The sequence below is a fragment of the Somniosus microcephalus genome, chromosome 8 (assembly GCF_052327205.1).
Source record: "Somniosus microcephalus isolate GS21.2 chromosome 8, FLI_Smic_1.0, whole genome shotgun sequence".
In the NCBI taxonomy this organism is placed as follows: Eukaryota; Metazoa; Chordata; class Chondrichthyes; order Squaliformes; family Somniosidae; genus Somniosus; species Somniosus microcephalus.
Genome location: NC_140994.1, coordinates 121,913,991 through 121,939,621, shown reverse-complemented (window position 1 = coordinate 121,939,621; position 25,631 = coordinate 121,913,991). Strand labels below are relative to the sequence as shown.

Sequence of the window (25,631 nt, the reverse complement as noted above, 5' to 3'; positions counted from 1 at the left end):
TCATTACATAATACCCAGTGTAAAATGGCCTGATATCTAGTTGGTTCCTCGACATATTGGTCCAGGGAACCATCCTGTATATACTCCAGCAATTCCTCCTCCACAGTATTGTTACTAATTTGGTTAGCCCAATCTATATGTAGATTAAAGTCACCCATGATAACTGCTGTGCCCTTATTGCACGCTTCTCTAATTTCCCTTTTAATGCCATCCCCGACCTTCGCATTACTGTTTGGAGATCTATATACCACTCCCACTAACGTTTTCTGCCCCTTGGTATTTCTCAGTTCTACCCATACAGATTCCACATCATCAGAGCTCATATCCTTCCTTACAATTGTGTTAATCCCCTCTTTAACCAGCAATGCTACCCCATCTCCTTTTCCTTTTTGCCTATCTTTCCTGAATATTGATTACCCCTGGATGTTGAGTTCCCAGCCTTGGCCACCCTGGAGCCATGTTTCTGTAATCCCAATCATATTCGTTTACCTCTATTTGCGCAGCTAATTCATCCACCTTATTACGAATGCTCCTCGCATTAAGACACAAAGGCCTAGAGATTCAGTTGCGTTTGCGCCCACTTAGGGGCGAAAGAGTGGGTTGCGCCGGAAGTTTTTTAGTGCCCGAAATTAAGTTGGTCCCTAACATCGGCGTTAGCCGGTAGCGCTGCGCTGGCACCGATGACGTCATCGGTGTGCGCAGCGCCCCGGTTCCAACGCGATTCCCTGCTGAAGGCCAAATTCAGTTGCGGCCGCCTCGCCCGCAGCGGCCGCAAACAACGTTTGAAAAACGGGGCCTTGCAGCTCCGAGAGGCCGGCGCATAAAGGTGGAGGGGCGGCCGGCCGCTTTCCCGGCGGCCGCATGGCCGCACCTCCCTCCCCGGACTCCTGCACCACCCCCCCACGGCATTGCTGTCTGACTCCCGCGAGCCCGGCACTTCTCCGTGGTGCCGAGCTCATTTGCCGGGGGAATCCAGCGGTGATCTCACGGCTGCAGGCAGCTCCTCCTTAAGAGAAGGAGGAGGCCTGCAGTACCCCAGCCTGCCGCACCGCATCGGGTGGCGCAGCGGCAGCTGGACGCCTGAAATAGACTTTCATCGCCCCAAGCGAGGCGGCCAAACCCTGCAGTAGCGCCCCGCCTCCGTCTTGGCCCGTCGCAACTGAATTTCAGGCGGGCGCTATGGGAATCCGGGCGAGCGCTAAATTTCGGGCGCTAAAGACCTGGCGGGGCCTTACTGAATTTCTAGGCCAAAGTCTTCAGGCTTGTTTTTTTTATGCTCTTAGATCTTTTAGAATTATTATTTACTGTGGCCATGTTTGATTTAAACCCTTGATTTCTCTGTCTGCCACTTTTGTTTTTCTCCTTCCTGTCTTTTGCTTTTATCCTTGTTTCCCTTTCCTCTGTCTCCCCGCTCAGGTTCCCAAACCCCTGCAATTTTAGTTTAAACCCTCCCCCAGAGCACTAGCAAACACTCCCCCTAGGACATCGGTCCCGGCCCTACCCAGGTGCAAACCGTCTGTTTTGTACTGGTCCCTCCTCCCCCAGAACCGGTTCCAATGTCCCAGGAATTTGAATCCCTCCCCCTTGCACCATTCCTCTAGCCACGTATTCATCTGAAATATCCTTCTATTTCTACTCTGACTAGCACGTGGCACTGGTAGCAATCCTGAGATTACTACCTTTGAGGTCCTATTTTTTAACTTTCCTCCTAACTCCCTATATTCCACTTTTAGGACCTCATCCCATTTTTTACCTGTATCGTTGGTACCTATATGCACCATGACAACTGGCTGTTCACCCTCCCCTTCCAAAATGTTCTGCAGCCGCTCTGAGACATCCTTGACCCTAGCACCAGGGAGGCAACACACCATCCTGGAGTCTCGTTTGTGGCCGCAGAAACGCCTATCTATTCCCCTTACAATAGAATCCCCTATTACTATAGCTCTACCCCTCTTTTTCCTCCCGTCCTGTGCAGCAGAACCACCCCTGGTGCCAGGAAGTTGGCTGCTGCTGCCTTCCTCTGATAAGCCATCCCCCTCAACAATATCCAAAGCGGTATATGTGTTTGAGAGGGGGATGACCAGAGGGGACTCCTGCACTACCTGCCTGCGCCTACTACTCTGCCTGTTGGTCACCCATTCCCTTTCTGCCTGTGCAACCTTTGCCTGCGGTGTGACCAACTGCTTAAACGTGATATCCACGACGTCCTCAGCATCGTGAATGGTCCAGTATGTATCCAATCACAGCTCCAGTGCCGCAATGCGGTCTGCCAGTAGCTGCAGCTGGATACACTTCCTGCACACATGGTTGTCAGGGACACAGGAAGTGCCCCTGAGTTCCCACATAGCGCAGGAGGAGCATACCATGGGGCTGAGCTCTCCTGTCATAACTTACCCTTTAATTAACTCACATTAAATTAAATCAAATCAATCCCACCAATTACACTACAGTTAAATGATATGTTTAAGGGCCCTGGTTTACCAACAGTCCCCCCTATACCAGAGAGAGCTTAGAAACTATAAATCACAAAGTTTAGGTTTAAAAAAGAGAGAAATACTCACCAACCAATCACTTACCTGCTTTCTGGTGACGTCACACTTCGATTACTTTTTACTTCTCTCCCTCCCTCTGAGCTTGGAGATTGGAGATTGCTAAGCCTACCTGGTCTGCTGCTGCCGCTTTTCTAGTCGCTCCTCTGCCGCCGCCGCCTCACCTAGGTCCGCCGCCACTGTGGGGCCCACCTGGTCTGCTGCTGCTGCTTTTATCCTCGCTCCTCTGCTGCTGCCGCCGCCTCACCCAGGTCCGCCGCCGCTGTGGGGCCCACCTGGTCTGCTGCTGCTGCTTTTATCCTCGCTCCTCTGCTGCTGCCGCCGCCTCACCCAGGTCCGCCGCCGCTGTGGGGCCTACCTGGTCTGCTGCTGCCACTTTTATCCTCGCTCCTCTGCTGCTGCCGCCACCTCACCCAGGTCCGCCACCGCTGTGGGGCCCACCTGGTCTGCTGCTGCTGCTTTTATCCTCGCTCCTCCCCTGATGAAGGGCCCTGTTGGAGAATGGCAGGCTGCAAAGTCCAGACAGAAAGAGACTGATCAGAAGGCTGGGATGGTGACTGGGGTGGCGAGGGACAGACCAGGAGGCTAGGCTGGTGAGGGACAGGCTGGGGAGACAGGACAGAGATAGACAGGTGAGGTGGCTGAAATTCAGTACAACTTAAAGAAGGACTGGACCTCAAATTTAAGCCACGTGCAGACTATTCAAACTTTAGGCAAGTATAGGAAAGCTCCAAAAACATGTACAGTTGCACCAGCAGCCATAAGAAATAATCCAGCAACTAACCTGTAAGTAGTTGATGATCCCTTTAAATAGCTCTGGTGGGGGTCCTTCTTGCTGTTTAATGTTGAGTTCAGTTGTGCGAGGTTGAACTCACTGTCCTTAACAACTCGTTTGAGATTGTTAAACTTCTTCCTGCATTGCATCCATGTTCTTGGAGCAACACTCCTATCATTGACCTCCACTGCTTACTTGTTCCCACTGCCTCCTGAGCATATGTCTGGAAGGCCTCCTGCCCCCCTGCAGATACAGGACGTCTCTCACAAATGACATCCTATGTGACTATGACCAGGGTGAACAATCCCTCCTCATTCTGTCTGCAGCCTTTGGCACGATTGACCACACCATCCTCCTCCAGCTCCTCTCCTCCATTGTCCAGCTGGTTGGAACTGTACTTGTCTGGTTCCATTCATATCTATCCACTCCTACTCAGGAAATCTCCTAACTGCTAAAAGAAACTACCACAGTCTCTGTATAGTATATTCATAAAAATCAACTGTCACATGCGAGTAGTAGTTGGGGCAGTTAGTAGGATTCTGGCACCGAATATAACAATAATGATGGACTAAACATAGAGCCCTGCAGGCATCCCATTACTGAAATCAATAACTCAAGTATTATTTTGAAGCTGGTACATTTTATTGATTTAGTTTGAGACTTACGTACTAGTTAAAAGATAGAACTAACAAATTGACCTCAATACCAATACCAGCAAAGTGATTTGAGAGCACCATCTTTTTTTTACATTGTCAGTTAGTTTCCAGTTTTTCTGTACAAGCCCCTACACCATTTAATGTCCAGACTTTGTGCAGCTTTATCCATTACTATTCACGATTTATTGTTTTGGATGATGTGACGAAATTCTTCACAGTAAACCACTGGTTGGCATTAGCCAAGAAGGATTTCCTTACTGCATTTTTAAAATTTCTTCTTGGGATCTGGGTGACACCATCCACGAAGGCCTTTAGAGTCGACCGCAACTCCGTGTCTGAACCTCTCCAATTAGGTTTCCGCCCCTGCCATGGCACTGAAATGGCTTTTATCATAGTCACATGACCAGGGTGAACTATCCCTCCTCATCCTCCTCCACTTGTCTGCAGCCTTTGACATGATTGACCACACCATCCTTCTCCAGCAGCTCTCCTCAATTGTCTAGCTGGGTGGGACTGCCCTCGCCTGGTTCCATTCTTATCTATCTAAGCCTAGCCTGGGACCCTCTTGCAATGGATTCTCTTCCCATTCCTGCATGGTTACCTCTGGAGTCCCTCAAGGATCTATTCTCGACCCTCTCCTATTTCTCATCTGCATGCTGCCGCTCGGTGACACCATCCAAAAACACGTCAGGCTCCAATGTTCACTGACAACATCCAGCACTACCACACCACCACCTCTCTCAACCCCTCCACTGTATCTGATTTGTCATGCTGTTTGGAGGCTGCTGTCAAACTTCCGATGCTGCCACCTCAGGAATACCGTAACGAGTCCAAAGGCGTCTGTGGTTTTTCTTGCAGTACTGGATTAGTATTATCGTGTCTGAAAAGGCTTTAATTACATTATTCATCACCCTACTACTGAAATCAGTACAGCAGCAATTATTTGCGGAAAAAATAGCACACTTTCTCTGAGGAATCTAAGAGTTGTTTGTTAGCTGAGAGCCACTAAATCCACTCCTGTTCATTGAAATACTTCAGGACTCTTTAATGTGTTCTAAGATTAGCATTCTCTATGTTATATTCTTCAGTTACAATAGATGCATCATTAATATACTGAATCCCCCTGTGTCTGGGTGTTCATTATTTTTATATCACAGAAGAAATATTGATACAAAAAAAAATGTAAATTAGAAAATAGGAATTTTTTGAAACAGTAAAAACAAATCATTAAACCTAACAGGCCTTTCACTTATTCATTTATTCATACATCAACCCAATATCTCCACCTTCTTACCATATCCTCCAGTCTCTACCTAGAAATATTTCTAATTGTCTCTTAAACACTTTTACACTGTTTTGCTTCAATTGCCTTTCTTGCTAAGTTATTCCAGAACTCAATTGCCCTCCAACAATAAATGCGAGGAGCTCATGGAATTTTTTGTTACAAAGATTGAGATCATCCATTCAACTGTCTCTGCTAATTCCCTCCCTTCCCCTAGCCCACCAGGCCTAACTTCCTGAGTTATATTGCCTATTCCCTATTCCCACTAAACTGCTGACCACCCAACTTCCCTTCCTGACTCCCATGTTAACTGATATTGTTAATGGTTCTCTCTCCTCAGGTACTGTCCCCCTCTCCTTCAAATCTGCCATAATCACCCCTCCCCTCAAAATAACAACCCTTGACTCCTCTGTCCTTGCAAACTATTGCCCCATCTTCATCCTCCCTTTCCTCTCAACACATCAACCCAATATGGAGATATTGGGTTGATGTGTTGTCGCCTCCCAAATCCGTGCCTATCTTTTCCGGAACCCCTTGTTTGAATCCCTCCAAGCAGGTTTCCGTCCCCGCCACAGTACCAAAACTGCTCTTACCAAAGTCACAAATGACATCCTAATTGACTGTGACAAAGATAAACTATCCCTCCTCATCCTTCTCAACCTATCTGCAGCCTTTCACACAATTCTGCTCCAATGCCTCTCCGTCGTCGTCCAGCTGGGTGGGACTGCACTCACCTGGTTCTATTCTTATCTATCCAATCATAGCCAGAGAATCATCTGCAATGGCTTCTGTTCCCGCTCCCGCATCGTTACCTCTGGTGTCCCCCAAGGATCTATCCTTGGCCCCCTCCTATTTGTCATCTACATGCTGCCCCTTGACGACATCATCCGACAACACAGCGTCAGTTTCCACATGTATGCTGATGACACCCAGCTCTAACTCACCTCCACCTCTCTCAACCCCTCCAGTGTCTCTAAATTGTCAGGCTGCTTGTCTAACATCCAGTACTGGATGAGCAGAAATTCCTTCATTTAAATATTGGAAAGACCAAAGCTATTGTCTTCGGTCCACGCCAGTAACTCCGTTCCCTTGCCACCGACTCCATCCCTCTCCCTGGCAACTGTCTGAGGCTGAACCAGACTGTTCGCAAACTTGGTGTTGTATTTGACCCCGAGCTGAGCTTCCGACCACATATCCACGCCATCTCTAAGACCGCCTATTTCCATCTCTATAACATCGTCCGTCTCCACCTTTGCCTCAGTTTATCTGCTACTGAAACCCTCATCCATGCCTTTGTTACCTCTAGACTTGACTATTCCAACACACTTCTGGCCGGCCTCCCTAGTTTTACCCTTTATGTACTTGAGGTCAGCCAGAACTCTGCTGCCCGTGTCCTATTTCGTACCAGGCCCCGTTTACCCGTCTCCCCTGTGCTTGCTGACCTACATTGACTCCTGGTTAAGTAACGCCTTGATTTTAAAATTCTCATTCTTTTAAAAAAATCCGTCCATGGCCTCACCCCTCCCTATCTCTGTAATCTCCTTCAGCCCTACTATCCCCTGAGATCTCTGCGCTCTGCCATTTCTGGCCTCTTGAACATCCCCGATTTTAATCACTCCACCATTGGTGGCCGAGCCTTCAGCTGCCTAGGTCCTAAGCTCTGGAATTCCCTCCCTAAACCCTTCTGCCTCTCTACCTCTTTTTCCTCCTTTTAAAACGCTCCTTAAAAACCTACCTCTTTGATCAAGCTTTAGGTCATCTGCCCTAATGTTTCCTTATGTGGCTCAGTGTCAAATTTTGTTTGATAATGTTCCTGTGAAGCACTTTGGGACATTTTACTATGTTAAAGGCGCTATATAAATGTAAGTTGTTGTTGTTATTGTTTGGTTGAATAAAGTTCTACCTGACTTCCTGGCTTTTTCCTAATCTAATTTTGTACTTGTGGCCCCTTTGATTAGAACGTTCTACTTTTAGCTGTGAGGAGACATATATGGAGGCTCTCGGAGCAGACCATGACCCTTTTTACATTAGATGGAGTGCTACATGTCATTGGATAAAACAACACCTTGCATTTATACATTGCCTTGATCATAGAAAAACATCCCAAAGCACTTCAAAGTGGAAGAAAGGAACAGTCACTTTGTAGGAATGTCTAGTTCCTATCCAAAAGACTGAGGTCCACTCAGGCGATCAAATAAACGAGGTTTAATGAAAACTAACAGAGTTTAACGAATAACTACAGGAGAACATCGAATATAGGTCTAGTCAGTTTGGAGGCTCCACGAGGACTGCTTGGGCGGTCCCGTGGCTGACGTCATGACATCATCACGTTTTTCCCGCCGGTGGGGGATCACGTGATGAACGGCATGACGTCATCGCGTTTACCCGCGCTATTAAAGTGATCGCGCTCTGTACATGTAAACAGTGAAAACAAAGATACAGACTCAGGCTGTAGCTAACATATTATTAAAGGGAATTATATACAATTGATCGGAGTCCCTTAGTGGCTCCGCCACATGCGCCCCCCAGAATTGTCTTTAATAGCAAAAGTAAAACAGCGAGGAGGTCTGACAAACCTGTCAGATCGACTTCTGTAGCCTTGAAGTGGAAGCTGATGGACGGCAGGCGAGCTGGCGGGCGGTTGCGTTTGATCTGGCACGGCGACTGTGGGCGGTCGGCCACGTTTCGGCGGTTGTGCGATCTCAACTGGGCGGGCAAGGTCCAAGTGAGCCGGCTTCAACTGGTCAACCGAAATGTGGTCCGGTTTACCTCCGATATCGACCGAAAAAGTTTTGTCTCCTGGCTCTATCATGCGGAAAGGACCAGTGTAAGGGGGTTTGAGCGGATCCCGATGAGCGTCGTGGTGGATAAACACATAGTTGGAGTTCTCCAGCTCAGCTGGGACGTGGGAGCTCTGCAAGCCATGATATGACGTAGGCTCTGGAGCAAAACTTCTGGCCGCCTCCTGGTGGCTGATGAGCTGCTGGGATGCGGAACATGGCTCTGTTGGAGTCGGAAGGAAATCCCCTGGTACGCGTAGCGGCTGGCCATATACGAGCTCCGCCGAGGACGATTGAAGATCTTCTTTAGGCGCTGTACGAAGACCCAAAAGGACCCATGGAAGCCTGGCCACCCAGCCCGCGCCTTGAAGGCTGGCTCGCAGTGCGGCTTTGAGTGACCTGTGGAATCGTTCGCACAGGCCGTTCGCCTGTGGATGATAGGCAGTGGTGTGATGTAGCTTGACGCCGAGCCCCTGAGCCACAGCGTTCCAGAGCTCAGAAGAAAACTGCGGCCCACGATCAGACGAGATGTCCGCCGGTACCTCGAAACGGGCGACCCAAGAGGAGATGAATGCCCTGGCGACGTCTGCGGAAGTGGTGGATGACAAAGGAACCGCCTCCGGCCATCGAGTGGTGCGGTCCACCATTGTAAGAAGATGAGTAAACCCATGCGAAGGCAGAAGTGGCCCCGCCAGGTCCACATGCACATGATCAAACCTACGTTCCGGAACAGCGAAAGTGGCCAATGGAGCCTTGACGTGACGCTGCACCTTGGCCTGTTGGCGGACCACGCAGGTGTTGACCCAGTCGCGAACATCCATGTGCATGCCCCGCCACACGAATTTGGACGACATCAGCCGTTGCGAGGCCTTCATGCCAGGGTGCGACAACCCGTGTATGGCGTCAAAAACTTTTCGGCGTCAGGCGACCGGCACGATAGGGCGAGGATCTCCTACGGAGACGTCGCAGAGTAGCGTAGTGCCCACGGCATGGAATTTGACATTGGCCGCTTGGAAGCTAGAGAGGTTGGTTCTGTAAGATTGGACTTCCGGATCCGAGGCTTGATCCGCAGCCATGAGGGCATAGTCGGTGCCGAGCTGGACTGCATGAACGGTCGCGTGGGAGAGGCAATCCGCCACCAGGTTGTCTTTACCGGACACATGCTGAATGTCAGTGGTGAATTCTGAGATAAACGTCAACTGACGTTGTTGCCGAGCTGACCACGGTTCGGCGGTCTTGGCCATAGCGAACGTTAGTGGCTTATGGTCCACAAACACCGTGAAAGGACGTCCCTCTAGCAAGAACCGGAAATGGTGGATGGCCAGAAAAAGGGCCAGCAACTCCCGGTCGAACATGCTGTACTTCCGTTCGTTTCGCCGTAGTTGATGGCTGAAAAACGCCAGCGGTTGCCACGTCCCATGCACCCACTGTTCCTGCACTGCACCGATGGCGTAGTCTGACGCGTCAGTGGTAAGGGCGATGGTGGCACCTGGCAGCGGGTGCGCCAGCATGGTTGCGTTGGCTAAGGCGCCTTTTGTGCCGACGAACGCCCGGTCCATGTCGACCGTCCAGCTAATCGGATCCTTGCCGGACTTGCCCTTGAGGGCTTCGTACAGGGGCTGCATGAGCAGAGTTGCATTAGGGACGAACCGGTGATAAAAATTTACCATCCCGAGGAACTCCTGCAGGGCCTTGATGGTCTGCGGGCGCGGGAACGAAGTAACTGCCTCCACCTTCGTTTGCAGGGGAATTGCGCCGTCCGATGTGATGCGATGGCCTAAGAAATCAATCTGCTGCAGGCTGAACTGGCACTTGGCCGGGTTGATGATTAAGCCGTGTTGACTGAGGCGGCTAAAGAGGGTGCGCAAATGACAGATGTGCTCCTCTTTATTAGGGCTGGCGATGAGGATGTCGTTGAGGTAGATGAATAGAAACTTGAGGTCCCGAAGCATGGAGTCCATCAAGCGCTGGAAAGCCTGTGCGGCGTTCTTCAATCCAAACGGCATCCGCAGAAATTCAAACAGGCTGAATGGGGTGATGACTGTAGTTTTCGGGACGTCTTGTGGGTGTACGGGGACCTGGTGGTGGCCACGGACAAGGTCGACTTTTGAAATAATGGTATTTCCCGCCAAATGGGCAGAGAAATCCTGAATATGAGGGGTACCGATCAGGAGTAGTGGCGTCGTTCAGGTGTCGGTAGTCACCGCAAGGCCGCCATCTGCCGCCAGGTTTCGGAACAATGTGGAGAGGCAAAGACCAGGGACTATTTGACCGGCGAATAATCCCTAGCTGCTCCATCGTGTCGAACTCCGCTTTCGCAGCCGTGAGCTTGCCAGGTTCGAGGCGCCGGGCCCGTGCGTAGACCGGGGAGCCAGTAGTGGTGATGTGATGTTCGACACCATGTTTCGTGGCCGTGGAAGAGAAATTGGGTCTGGCCAGGTCTGGGAAATCTCCGAGGAGGCGAGTGAAGTCATCCGGAGGTGGGAACGCACAGGAGACAGTGCGCAACATGGTGTTACCGCGGTGGCATGGGATGGAGTGGAAAGTGATCGCATTGATCAACCGGCGGTGCCGTACATCCACCAGGAGGCTGTTGGCGCACAAAAAATCCGCCCCGAGGATGGCTTGAGAGACTTTGGCTGTGATGAAATCCCAGTAAAACCGCTGGCCGCCGAAGCACACCTGGACCCGCCAGCTTCCGAAGGTCTGAATGGCCCCGCCATTAGCTGCCTCGAGGGAGGGGCTGTGCCTCCCGGCTTGTAGATCAAGATTTGACGCGGGTAGGATGCTACACTGCGTCCCGGTGTCGCAAAGGAAACGTCGACCAGATAGGAAGTCGGTGATGAAGAGGAGTTTTCCTGAATTACCGATTGCCATCGCAGCCGCGGGGCGCTCGTTATAACCAGTCCTCTTTCGACAGGGTTGCTGCTGTTTTTTTTTGAGCGAAAAGCTGCAGGGATGGCAGCAGCATCTTGCTTTCGCGCCAAAACGGGCGTGGTAGAATCACAACCCCGCAGGTTGAGGGGCTGGAGCAGCGTCCGTGGGGGATGGGCGCTTCGTGGCAGCACAGCACAGCTGTGTCACTGCGAAGATCTTGTCCGCTTCGGCAGCCAGCTCTGTGCAGTCTGTGACTTCTGACCTGGCTAGGGCAGCCTGAACTTGCTCCGGTAGCTGGCTGAGGAATAGCTCCCTGAAGAGGAAGCATTCCGGTTCGGAGCCCAGGAGCGTGAGCATTTGGCTCATGAGCTCGGACGGCTTGGAGTCCCCGAGGCCGGGCATAGCGAGCAGCCGGCGGGCGTGCTCCGACTTCGTGAGCCCAAAGACCGGTAACAACCGCGCCTTTATCGTTTCATACTTGCGATCTTCTGGTGGATTACCAAGCAGGCTGACAACCCGCGAGGCTGTGGCGCTGTCGAGGGCGGAGACCACGTTATAGTAACGGGTCTGATCCGCAACGATGGTCCTGATTGCGAACTGGGCTTCAGCCTGGATGAACCACGCAGCTGGCTGTTGCTCCCAGAACTGTGGTAGCTTCAAAGCAACGGCGGTCGATTCCACGTTCAGTAACTTCTGCGAAAACCGTTCGCAAAAGTCGGGGTCACCAATGTAGGACTGTCTAGTTCCTATCCAAAAGACTGAGGTCCACTCAGGCGATCAAATAAACGAGGTTTAATGAAAACTAACAGAGTTTAACGAATAACTACAGGAGAACATCGAATATAGGTCTAGTCAGTTCAGAGGCTCCACGAGGACTGCTTGGGCGGTCCCGTGGCTGACGTCATGACGTCATCACGTTTTTCCCGCCAGTGGGGGATCACGTGATGAACGGCGTGACGTCATCGCGTTTACCCGTGCTATTAAAGTGATCACGCTCTGTACATGTAAACAGTGAAAACAAAGATACAGACTCAGGCTGTAGCTAACATATTATTAAAGGGAATTATATACAATTGATCGGAGTCCCTTAGTGGCTCCGCCACAACTTAGCCTATGTGGGGAGTTAACACTGCAGGCTTGGTTGAAGCATTTAGCTTTAAGGAGGATTTTAAAGGTGGAGAGAGAAGTAGAGGGGACACGGGGTTGCAGTTAGTGGGCAGAAAGCAGATTGTCCATCAGTGTGGTTCAACTGATCCTGCTGGAACTAAACTTGCTTACTATACTTAACTAGGCCTGAATCATAAAGCCACAAACTACACAGCAGAGCAAAGCAAACTAAATAAATAATTTTGCTTTATGCATCGTGTCCCCTTAAGTTACTAGCAGAAAAACTGCTTGTTACAGAGGCTGCACTTGACTGAGCCTTGTATCAAATTTTTCTAGCTTGCAATCTCAGTCCCTAATCAAGTGCATTGTGTTGCTATTTGGTGTGTGTGTGTGTGTGTGTGTGTGTAAGAAACTGAGATTGATTTTCCAATTCACACCAATTAGGCCAGGAAGGCATCATGCATGTTGCTGAGAACCCAACACCCCAGGGCCTCTGTGACAGAATCCAGGGTCCCTGACATCACCAGATTTCTGTCCACCTGTCCTAATATTTCATCATTTTTCTACAGTTGTTGACTGGCACCATATTTCTGTTGCTATAGATGTTAATGCAACAATTCCGGCAATGCTAGCACTGTTTTCCTTTGGAGAACCGACACTATCCTTTGGAAGTTCACACCATGTGAGTCTTTGGCAGTGCTCACATTTGCAGGAGTTCCCTGTGAGTGTGTCGACATATGGAAGGGTTTTCCAAGAGTGTTGCGACTGGTTCCTGCTGGCTATTTGCATGGGGTAACCAGGAATATGTCCACGTTTACAGGTTGTGTCAGAAATATGTCAATATTTATAGAGGGCCCTTGGAAGTGAGTCAATATTTGAAGGGGGCCCTTGAGAGTGACTCAATATTTACAGGAGGCTCTTGTGAGTGACACAATATTTACAGGGGGCCCTTGGGAGTGACTCAATATTTACACGAGGTCCTTGGGAGTGACTCAATATTTACATAGGGTCCCTTTCGTGTTTCAGTATTTGCAGAGGCCCAAAGGGTGTCAATATTTGGTGAGGTTCATGTGAATATTTTAATATTTGCAAGGGGTCCCTGGGAGTGTGTTATTAGTAAACAGGGTCTTCCATACAGAAAGATTTGAAAGCCCTTGCCATATAGAGGGTATCATCTTCCATAACCTCTTTTTGCAATGCCTTATCACAGTGGCAGTGCAAGGGCTTTAGAAGTAGGGTGGTTGCAGCTGTCAGACATAATAGCAGCGCCAACAATAGGTCTCTAATTGGCATCTTAGCCCTAATGTTGTCTGTAAATCTGCTTTCTTTGGGCATTCTGTTAAATGGGCTATTTAGTGCATATTCCCCGGCAATCGCTTGTCAGTACATCGGCTATTAGGCGTATAAGTCTTCTCCATTCGTTCCCTTTTCTGAAAGATTAATTCAAATAAGCTCTTATCATTTTGAATGTTCCAATATAATGTTTTCCTAAGCAGGCACAGAAGGCATCTATTTTCTTTATAATCTTATTATGACATTAATGCAAGATAACAGATGCCTTGCTGTGAGTTAGGAGGCAGTTATTTCAATGGAGTGCTTTCTCTACACAAGCCAGACCATCCAACCAAAATGGGCGAATTTAACAGAATTTGTTTTGAGATATTGCCTCATGATGCATGTAAAAGTTAATTGCTATCTGATATTTTATTCTAGAGCTTGTTTAAAATGCCAGCATTCTGTGTTCCCCTGCTGCCTGAGCACGGAGGAGGTTACAATGTACCAGCTAGTCTTGGTTAACATGACCTCCCCCCTGCTCGCTGTCACTGCTTTAAATTGCAGTCTGATTTGAGTCAGAGTGGAGGAAACATTGACTGTAAAGCTAGCTGGCAACTACCTTTACACCTGAAGGTAGGAGCAGACCACTGGGACTCTAAACAGGGTCCCAATTAAAGTGAAAGGTGTCAGTGAAAGGGGCAAATCATAGTTGGAAGATTAAAATCACTGGCATTGTGCACCAAGAAACCTGGGATTTAAATGTGAAATTGTTTTGACTTTAATTTCTGAGTTCCTGGGTAACATGAAATATGAAAGGGAACTTGGAACATAGAAGCAGGAGCAGGCTGTTCAACCATTTGAGCCTGCCCAACCATTTTCTTAGCTAAGGTTGCTCTTTAAATGGTAATCCTGCACTCCCAGTGAGAGCCGCCCTTACAGGGCGTCAATGTGAGATAGTATGACAGGATTGCACCAATTCTTCGACCCATACTTCCTCTGAGCATGTTTCTCCACTGGGAATAGGGGATCACGGAATGACCACTATTGTCCGTTTTAATCTCAATTCCAGCTTCTGTCTTGATTCCGTGCTCCCAGTGCAGAGCCGTGCCAGCAGTAAGTGTGGGTCTGAGATTCAGGGCTACAGCACTGTAGTCCTATCTCGGACCCATGCTTCCTGAGAGTCCCTGCCATGGCTCAGTGGGGAACACTCTTGTCTCTGAGTCACAAGGTCATGAGTTCAACCCCCACTCCAGGGACTTGAGAACATAATCTTGGCTGACATTCCAGCGCAGTAGTAGGCAAGTGCTACATTGTTGGAGGTGCTGTACTTCGGATGAGACAATTAAATCGAGGCCCTATCTGCTCCCTCAGGTGAATGGTAATGATCCCATGGCACTATTCGAAGAAGAGCAGGGGAGTTGTCCCAGAAGCCTGGTAAACATTTATCCTTGGCCAAAACCACTAAACCACAGATTATCTGGTCATTTATCTCAATGTTGTTTGTGGGATCTTGCTGTGCACAACTTGGTTGCCACATTTGCCTACGAAACAATAGTTTACACATCAAACGCACTTCATTTGCTGTGAAACGCTTTGGGAAGTCCTGAGGATGTAAAACCATATGAATGCAAATCCTTTCTTACTTCCTAAGCAGCTTTCTAGCACCATTTGATAGACCTCAATTGATTTTACATCTGTGACTCTCTGGGGCAGTGAAATCTGCATTCTTACAGTCCTTCCCAGATAGACATATTGGCCTGGATTTTGCTCTCAGCTTGCTGTTCACTTCGCTGACAGCTGCCGACAGACATTTTGTGGGCTTGTCAGTGGAGATTTCCTCTAATCTGATGTCATTTCCAGCACGGCACCCTCTACAGGAGATCTATGGCATCTGTGAATGGGGAAAGTAACAGCGAGGCTCCTCGACCAATCAGATTGAAGAATCCTCACTGAGCCATGCAGAGTCTAAACCAGGAAGTATAAACCAAGAAATATAAATTAGATTTAAATGATATACAGAAAGCAAAATAATGATTGGGAAATACAGATGGAATTAAAGGAGAGACATAAACAAGACTGACAGAAAAGGTAAAAAAAATGATTTAAATTTTTTTAAATCTCTAACATTAAGTTTCTTCCACACTTGTAAAATTAATTTTTCAGGGCCAGAGAGGTTGTTCAGCAGTAATTATCATTTATCACACTGTTAAAAACTCACTTACTCCTGAATGCACTATCCCCAACTTTTTCAGCCATTTTTAGTGCGGAACAAATGGGAAAGTACCCCAAGTTCATGCTGTTGCTGTTATTTCAGTGTCGAGTCTATTTCAGTGTTGAGTCTATCGGCGAGGATTGCAACAATGCACTCTGTGGAGAAGCAAGGTATCTCTGACAGCAACTTTTGGATTTCCACATTTAACTGCGCACATGTAGATGCCAGAAGCTACTGCCAGATTTCCTCCATTCTAATGGTGAGTGCTGATAGCCTCACCGTTATTCTCATCACAAATTCCGGGCCTATGTATCTTGTTCTTATTGAACTTTATGGCATTAGTGTAAGATAATGTGTAGATAATGCCTCCTGAATCTGGAATCAGAGCACAACCTGGCACTGGAGTGAAGTGGAGTGCGACTTCTTGGAGGAGGCAGTCTCACTCCACTTTGCTTTTGAAGTCAGTTCAGGCCATCGACACCCATTTTACTCGGGCTTGGGCTTTCCGAGGGGAAGGCATCACTGGTTGGGTGGAACTTCTGCCTACTAAGGAGATGCCACTCTGGCCCCAACCGACTCTCTGGCCTGCTTGCTGGAGATGAGCTCGCTGACTTACTGCAGCAAGTCTCAGGAGGAAGAAGACAGCCACCAAGGTGCATGAAATTCCTCCTGCCACTGCGCGACCATGCTGTGAAACTGCTTGCACAAGTAACTCTACAAATATCCCTCCAAAGCGCCTTCTGCTAACCCCTGAAGGCCAGACACCAGAGCCCAACAGGCAAGTTCTGGTGTGTGCAACATTTGAACTGCGCATATGACAGGAAACATGGCTGAAGGCTGTGATCTATCAGAAAAACCATCAGAATGCAGCTGGAAAGTCTAGGCCCCCCAAGCTTATCTTTGGTGTAAGGTTAAACAGATTTGCAGTGACTCTGCAGTTGTAGTGTAAATGCGTCCTCAGATTCCTTTTTGTTCCATTTTGGCATTCGTGTGAAGTGTGAAACTTCAACTTTGTCGGTGTCAGCACTCCCATTTGAGATTTGGCAATGCTATACAGAGGAGTTAAAATGCTTTTCAAAAAATAATAGTCAGGAGCCCTGTTACTGAATTATAATTTTCTGGTCAACTGCTGTCTGTGGATTTCATCAGAATATTGTAACGTTAGATTGTTTCCTGTAAATGAATTGAAACGTGCTTTCGTCTCAATTCCATCAAAGTGTTGGTTATACTCAAAACAGCTCAGATGTAGTGGAACACCTGATATAATGACATTTTGTTCTAGAAAATAGGTTTTTACTTTAAATTATTATTGCATGTCGGGTGGGGGTGCGGCGGGGTGGGGTGGTGAGGAGCAGAGAAAATTTAGCTTGGGTGATTTTGGACTCTTTCCAAGATCTGTCCAAGGTGCTGAAAATATTGGGGTCAGGTTAGAGCAGCAAAATACGCCCCTTGGGCCGTATCCGGCCCGCCAGTTCATTCTATCGGGACAGAATTAGAATGCGAACCAGAGCTCGAGCTGCACGTTAGTCTGAGTCGAGTCGCGGCTGCTCATCACGACTCTTTTACACTGCGTCTTTCCTCTCCCGGTACCCAGAGTATAACCGCAGGAGGGTTCTCATCGCCATCTTAGACACAGGAGTGAATCCCGAAACACAAGTACTCCAGGTAATGACATGCGATTGTAGTTCAGGCCTTGCGAAGCCTTGGACTCCAGTACACAGCATGTTGGCGGCCCCGCTCTGCCAAAAATCCACGTAGACTTTCAGTCCAATACATAATCGATTGATTAGTCATTTCATTCATTTAGTAATGGAAGATTTTACTATTTTACGCTACATTTTGTGTATTTAAGATAGTATCTGACTACTATCTGAATTTATGTTTATAAATTATTGGGAGGGTAGAAGTGGGAGTGATGATCAACACTGTGCGCAGGATTGTGCTGTGGATCAGTGGGCGCGATCGGTGGCGGGTTGGGTGGGAAAGTGGTTTTTCTCCCCAGTGGGTCAGGACCCCACTGTCAACCCGCCACCACGCGCCTTTACCAAAAGTCGGGTCTGTCAGCGCTGAGCAGACCCGACACACAGTGACAGGGGAGGCAATTAAAATCATTAGTGGCTTGTTTACAGCCACTTATCAATGTTTTTTCCCAGGTTTTTGGATTTGACAGGTCGCCCACTAGTTTCCCGCTGTGCCTAGACCTCGTCTGTGAAGCTGAGGTGGGAGGTCAGTGGCCATTGAATCAGCTGATGCGTTGACAGCTTCAAATGTCAAGTCAAAGCTCCCAGCTGATTGAGATTTGTTCCCTTAACCACTACATTTCCACTACAGATTCAGGATGCTGCAAGTCTTTACACAAGTCTCCATCCAGTCTGACCTCGCTCACCATTGACAGATTGCTTCTGTTATCTCTACTTCACCTGCCATCTATTCCATCAGCATGGGTGCCCTTGAGACGCTCTCACCTTATCCTCAGAACCCCACCACGATCAGCCTCAACACCAGCATCACCGGGCACACCAGCAGCACCAACAACAACACCAACCTTCTCGGCAATCAACTGAAGCTGCACAGGACAGAGGGCATCAGCACCCAACCACATTGCTGCCCGGGAGGCCAGAGATGGCCTCACCATGGCAGGATTTATTTCACTTGATGCTGTACACCCTGGCTGCCACATGATGCGCCAGGTTGGCACGACCCCACACCAACATCATAAAGCATCCCTACAATGCCTAAGCCATTTCTTTCACACTCATGACCACTGCGGAATATACTGTTGTCTCACCATTCACTGCAACTCACTAAGCCACTTCCAAAAGTGCACAAAAATCTGTCCAAGAACACAAAGCGTTGAAAATAAAGGTTTCAATGTTTGACACCACATTATCAGAAACATTACATGAACATTGCATAAAACACCCAAGTGCCTACCTTTGTGTGTTGTTAGTTGGTATGATTGCACTAGGATGAGGGTGAGTGTGAGGGGTGGCTAGTGAGATGGGGGAGTGATAAAGTAGATAGGGATGGGTGGAGATGCAAGGTAAGTTGGTGTGAGAAGGATGTGCAGGAGTAGGGTAGGGAAGGCAGAGTGATGGGGATGTAATGAGAGGCACAGCAGGATGAAGTTGAGTGTGACTTTGTTCATCCCTGCTTGTGCCCGCCTCTGCAATGTGCAACCAGGCTGTGTTGAACTCCTGGGGAGGTCTCTTCTACCCATGGGAAGGGAAAAGGACCACCCTGCCTGCTGTGATTCCTCCCATAAGCATATGGAGGGTGTCATGGGAGAGCCTGGGTGCAGCCCTGCAGCTCTGTGCATTGATTGTCAGTGTTTGCAGCACCTCAATGCTGCAGAACACTGACAGCACAAATGTCAAATTAATGTTGGCCATGGTCCCTTTAAGGAAAGCAACTGATGACGTGTCATCAAATGATGTCACCAGACCCGCTTCCTCTAATTGGCTGGGAAACGTGCTGGGCGGGCTTAACAAGCCCAATCAGGGGAAACTCATTTCAGAGGCCGGGATGGAGACAGCAACGAGTTCGGGACCCGCCACTGACGTCGCCTGCCACAGACCCGCCGAGAGCAGCAAAATTATGGTCTATGAGTTGGCCTGTTTCAAATTTACCAATTTAACACTTTGCTCTCACCAATGGCAGTTAGTGGGTTTATTAATTCTTACACAATTATGCACTCATTTTAATATTATCCCACTTAATTAGCATAGTGGAGATGTAACTAAATGGACCTGGGTACATTGGATATTGCATTCACTGTTTTTAATTTAAGCCCTTTCTCCCCATACCATGAACAATTTAAGAATATTGCCATGACTGGAAGAGGGTTGTGCAGATTTATAAGAACATAAGAACATAAGATGTAGGAGCAGGAGTAGGTCATTCGGCCCCTCGAGCCTGCTCCGCCATTCAATAAGATCATGGCTGATCTGATCTTGGCCTCAACTCCACTTCCCCGCCCGCTCCCCATAACCTTTGACTCCCTTACCTTTCAAAAATCTGTCTATCTCCACCTTAAATATATTCAATGACCCAGCCTCCACAGCTCTCTGGGGAAGAGAATTCCAAAGATTCTCGACCCTCTGAGAGAAGAAATTCCTCCTCATTTAAATGGGTGCCCCCTTATTCTGAAATTATGCTCCCTAGTTCTAGATTCCCCCACGAGGGGAAACATCCTCTCTGCATCTACCCTATCAAGCCCCTTCAGAATCTTTTATGTTTCAATAAGATCCCCTCTCATTCTTCTAAACTCCAATGAGTATAGGTCCAACCTGCTCAACCTTTCTTCATAAGACAACACCTTCATCACCAGAATCAACCTCGTGAACCTTCTCTGAACTGCCTCCAATGCAAGTATATCCTTCCTTAAATAAGGAGACCAAAACTGTACGCAGTACTCAAGCTGTGGTCTCACCAATGCCCTGTACAGTTGTAACAGGGCTTTCCTACTTTTATACTCCATTCCCTTTACAATAAAGGCCAATACGCCATTTGCCTTACTAATTACTTGCTGTACCTGCATGCTAACATTTTGTGATTCATGTACAAGGACCCCCAGATCCCTCTGTACCGTAGCATTTTGTAGTCACTCCTCATTTAAATAATAATTTGCTTTTTTATTTTTCCTACCAAAGTGGATAACCTCGCATTTTCCCACATTAAACTCCATCTGCCAGATTTTTGCCTACTCACTTAACCTATCTATATCCCTCTGGAGATTCTTTGCATCCTCCACACAATTTGCTTTCCTACCTATCTTTGTATCATCAGCAAATTTGGCTACATTACATTCGGTCCCTTCATCCAAGTCACTAATATAGATTGTAAATAGTTGAGGCCCCAGCACTGATCCCCGCGGCCTACCCCACTAGTTATAGTTTGCCAACCTGAAAATGACCCATTTATCCCAACTCTCTGTTTTCTGTTGGTTAGCCAATCCTCTATCCATGCTAATATGTTACCCCCAGCCCCGTAAGCTCTTATCTTGCGTACTAACCTTTTAGGTGGCACCTTATTGAATGTCTTCTGGAAATCCAAATACACAATACACGACATCTACTGGTTCCCCTTTATCCACCCTGCTCGTTACATCCTCAGAGAAGGCAAGCAAATTTGTCAAACATGATTTCCCTTTCATAAAACCATGCTGACTCTGCTTGACTATATTATGATTTTCTAAATGTCCTGCTACTACTTCCTTAATGATGGACTCCAGCATTTTCCCAATGACAGATGTTAGGCTAACTGGCCTGCTTTCTGTCTCCTTCCTTTCTTAAATAGGGGCATTACATTGCGGTTTTCCAGTCCGCTGGGACCTCTCCAGAATCCAGGGAATTTTGGTAGATTACAACCAATGCATCCACTATCTCTGCAGCCACCTCTTTTAAGACTCTAGGATGCAGGCCATCGGGTCCAGGGGACTTGCCCACCTTTAGTCCCATTAGTTTGCCTAGTACTTTCTGTCTAGTGATGATGATTGTTTTAAGTTCCCCATCCCACCCCAGTAGCCCCTTGATTATAAGAACATAAGAACATAAGAAATAAGAGCAGGAGTAGGCCATTCGGCCCTTCGAGCCTGCTCTGCCATTCAATGAGGTCATGGCTGATCTGCCTCAATTCCATTCACCGGCCTTATCGCCATATCTCTTGATACCCTTACTAGTCAGAAATCTATCAACTTCTGTTTTGAATATACTCAATGACTGAGCCTCCACAACCCTCTGGGGTAGAGAATTCCAAAGATTCACCACCCTCTGTGTGAAGAAATGTTTTCTCATCTCAGTCCTGAATGGCCTACCCTTTATCCTGAGGCTGTGGCCCCTGGTTCTAGACTCCCCAGCCAAAGGAAACATTCTCCCAGCATCCACCCTATCGAGCCCTGTAATAATTTTGTATGTTTCAATGAGATCCCCTCTCATTCTTCTGAATTCAAGAGAATACAGGCCTAGTTTACTCAATGTCTTTTCATCCGACAGTCCCGTCATCCCAGGAATCAATCTCATGAACCTTTGTTGCACTCCCTCTATGGCAAGTATATCCTTCCTTAGGTAAGGAGACCAAAATTGTACACAGTACTCCAGGTGTGGTCTCACCAAGGCCCTATATAATTGGAGTAAGACTTCTTTACTCCTGTACTCAAATCCTCTTGTAATGAAGGCCAGCATACCATTTGCCTTCCTAATGGCTTGCTCCACCTGCACATTCACTTTCAGTGACTCACGTACAAGGACACCCAGATCCCTTTGAGCATCTGCATTCCCCAATCTTGCACCGTTTAGGAAATACTCTGCCATTCTGTTTTTTCTACCAAAGTGGATAACTTCACATTTATCCACATTATAATCCATCTGCCATGTTATCGCTCACTCACTGAGCCTGTCGAGATCCCCTTGAAGCCTCGTCACATCCTCTTCGCAACTGACACTGCCACCTAACTTTGTGTCATCAGCAAATTTGGAAATGTTACATTTGGTCCTCTCATCCAAATCATTGATATAGATTGTGACTAGCTGGGGCCCAAGCACCGATCCTTGTGGTATCCCACTAGTCACAGCCTGCCATCCTGAAAAAGACCCATTTATCCCTACTCTTTGTTTTCTGTCTGTTAACCAATTCTCAATCCATGCTAGTATATTACCCCCAATTCCATGTGCCCTAATTTTGTTCACCTACCTCTTGTGTGGGACCTTACCGAAGGCCTTCTGAAAATCCAAATGCACCACATCTACCGGTTCCCCTTTGTCTACTCCACTAGTTACATCCTCAATGAACTCCAATAGGTTTGTCAAACAGGACTTCCCTTTCATAAATCCATGTTGACTCTGCCCAATCTTACTATTAGTTTCTAAGTGCCCAGTTATTGCATCCTTTATAATAGATATAGTTTTTTCCCAACTACTGATGTGAGGCTAACAGGTCTGTAGTTCCCTATTTTCTCTCTCCCTCCTTTCTTAAATAGCGGGGTTACATTTGCTATCCTCCAATCTGCAGGAACCGTTCCAGAATCTATAGAATTTTGGAAGATGACTACCAATGCGTCCACTATCCCAATGGCCACCTCTTTCAAAACCCTAGGATGTAGGTCATCCGGTCCTTGAGATTAATCAACTTTTAGTCCCATTAATTTTGCTAGTACTGTTTTTTTACAAATAATATTTTCTTTACGTTCCTCATTCTCGCCACACCCTTGGTTTTCTCGTATTTCTGGGAGGTTTTTTGTGTCTTCCTCCGTGAAGGCAGAAAGAAAGTATTTATTTAATTTTTCTGCCATTTCCTCATTCCCCATTATAAATTCTCCCATCTCTGACTGTAAAGGACCTACATTTACCTTCGTCAGTCTTTTCCTATTCACATATCTATTGAAGCTTTTATAATCCGTTTTTATATTTTTCGCTAGTTTGTGCTCATATTCCATTTTCCCTTTCTTTATCAATTTCTTGGTCCCCCTTTGCTGATTTCTAAAAAGATCCCAATCCTCAGGCTGACTGCTTTTTCTGGCAACTTTATAAGCTTCCTCCTTTGACTTAATACTAGCTTTAATTTCTTTTGTTAGCCATGGTTGGATCACTTTTCCTTTTGGGCTTTTATGCCCTAGAGGAATATATGTTTGTTGCAAATTAATCATTATTTCCTTGAATGTTAGCCATTGTATGTCCACCTTCATACCTTTTAGTGTAGTCTCCCAATCTACCATGGCCAACTTGTCCCTCATATCATTGTAGTTTCTATTTATCGATCTATAATTATCTATTATTGGGATGCTTTTAGTGTCTTCTACCGTGAAGACCGATACAAAATATTTGTTCAAAGTCTCCACCATTTCCCTGTTTCCCATTATTAATTCCCCAGACTCATCCTCTAGGGGACCAATGTTTACTTTAGCTACTCTCTTCCTTTTTGTATACCTGTAGAAGCTCTTACTGTCTGTTTTTATATTTCTTGCTAGCTTACTCTCATAAGCTATCTTCTCTCTCTTTATCCTTTTTTTTAGTTGTCCTTTGCTGGTTTTTAAAAATTTCCCAATCCTCTGGCCTTCCACTATTCTTCGCAACATTGTATGCTTTTGTTTTCAACTTGATACCATCCTTTACTTCCTTAGTTAGCCACGGATGGTTTATCCTTCTCTTAATGTCTTTCTTTCCCACTCTTTGTCATTGGCTGGTCCCAGTAATAAATAGCACTTGGGGAAGAAAGGAAGAAATGTGTATTATAATGGTGTGCCCATTCAGAAGTGAAAGTCCGTAAACTCTATCGGCATCTTGGCTTTTCTCAGGAGTGATGGTACGTTGACAATGAACAAGCCCAATTTGAGGGCTGATCTGGGGCGCAATTTGCGGTATTAATCATTTTCTGAGTCACCTAATTATTTCTTAGTGAGGTTTTAAAAGGCTCAAAGTAGCACTTTCATGTGCTATTTTTTAAAGGTTGTATCAATGATTTTACCCATGATTGTGCCTTATACCATGTTTAGAATTGCCAGTGGAAGCAGAGTCGATCTCTCATTTTCCACTATAAGAATGAATTTAGGCCATTTGGAATAAACAGACCGAGCAATTTGCAATGTGACTTGTAAACCTGTGTCATGTTCGTTAGCATGTTAATCAGTGTTGTTACTTTTATTAAGTGTGGAAATGACATGAAGGGTTCTTTATACAATAAGTGCCATAACAATATAGAAACATAGAAGATAGGAGCAGGAGTAGGCCATTCAGCCCCTCGAGCCTGCTCCGCCATTCAATGCGATCATGGCTGATCATCCAAATTCAGTACCCTGTCCCTGCCTTCTCCCCATACCCCTTGATCCCTTTAGCCTTAAGAAATATATCTAACTCCTTCTTGAATATATTTAATGTATTGGCCTCTACTGTCTTCTGTGGTAGAGAATTCCACAGGTTCACCACTCTCTGGGTGAAGAAATTCCTCCTCATTTCTGTCCTAAATGGCCTACTCCTTATCCTTAGACTGTGATCCCTGGTTCTGGACTCCCCGACCATCGGAAACATCCTTCCTGCATCTAGTCTGTCCAGTCCTGTCAGAATTTTATAAGTTTCAATGAGATCCCCTCTCATTCTTCTAAACTCCAGCGAGTACAAGCCCAATCGACCCAATCTCTCCTCATACGTCATTCCTGCCATCCCAGGTATCAGCCTGGTGAATCTTCGCTGAATTCCTTCCATGGCAAGAACATCCTTCCTCAGATAAGGCGACCAAAACTGCACACAATACTCAAGATGTGGTCTCACCAAGGCCCTGTACAACTGCAGCAAGACATCCTTGTTCCTGTACTCAAACCCTCTCGCTACGAAGGCCAACATGCCATTTGCCTTCTTAACCGCCTGCTGCACCTGCATGCTTACCTTCAGCGACTGGTGCACAAGGACACCCAGGCCTCGTTGCACTTCCCCTTCTCCCAATCTATTGCCATTCAGATAATAATCTGCCTTCCTGTTTTTGCCACCAAAGTGGATAACCTCACATTTATCCACATTATATTGCATCTGCCATGCTTTTGCCCAATCACCCAACCTGTCCAAATCATCCTGGAGTTTCTTGGCATCCTCCTCACAGCACACACGCCCGCCCAGCTTTGTGTCGTCTGCAAATTTGGAGATATTACATCTGGTTCCCTTGTCTAGATCAATAATATATATTGTGAATAGCTGGGGTCCAAGGACCGATCCCTGTGGTACCCCACTAGTCACTGCCTGCCACTCGGAAAAAGAGCCATTTATTCCAACTCTTTGCTTTCTGTCTGCCAACCAGTTCTCCAGCCAAATCAATACCTTGCCCCCAATCCCATGTGCCTTAACTTTGCACGCTAATCTCTTATGCGGGACCTTATCAAAAGCCTTCTGAAAGTCCAAATACACCACATCCACTGGTTCTCCCTTATCTATTTTACCAGTTACATCCTCAAAAAATTCCAGTAGATTAGTCAAGCACGATTTACCTTTTGTAAATACATGTTGACTTTGTCCGATCGTGTCACTGTTTTCCAAGTGCTCTGCTATTACATCTTTTATAATGGACTCTAGCATTTTCCCCACTACCGATGTTAGGCTTGCCGGTCCATAATTCCCTGTTTTCTCTCTACCACCTTT

The 25,631-nt window shown here is 47.1% G+C and overlaps 1 protein-coding gene across 1 annotated transcript in view; it reads left to right on the top strand.

Annotated features, from left to right (window-relative positions):
- The window catches only part of LOC147113767 (serine/threonine-protein kinase 32A-like), a 653,668-nt gene that overhangs the window by 46,366 nt on the left and 581,671 nt on the right, over positions 1–25,631 (top strand). The gene's annotated exons all lie outside the window — the stretch shown is intronic.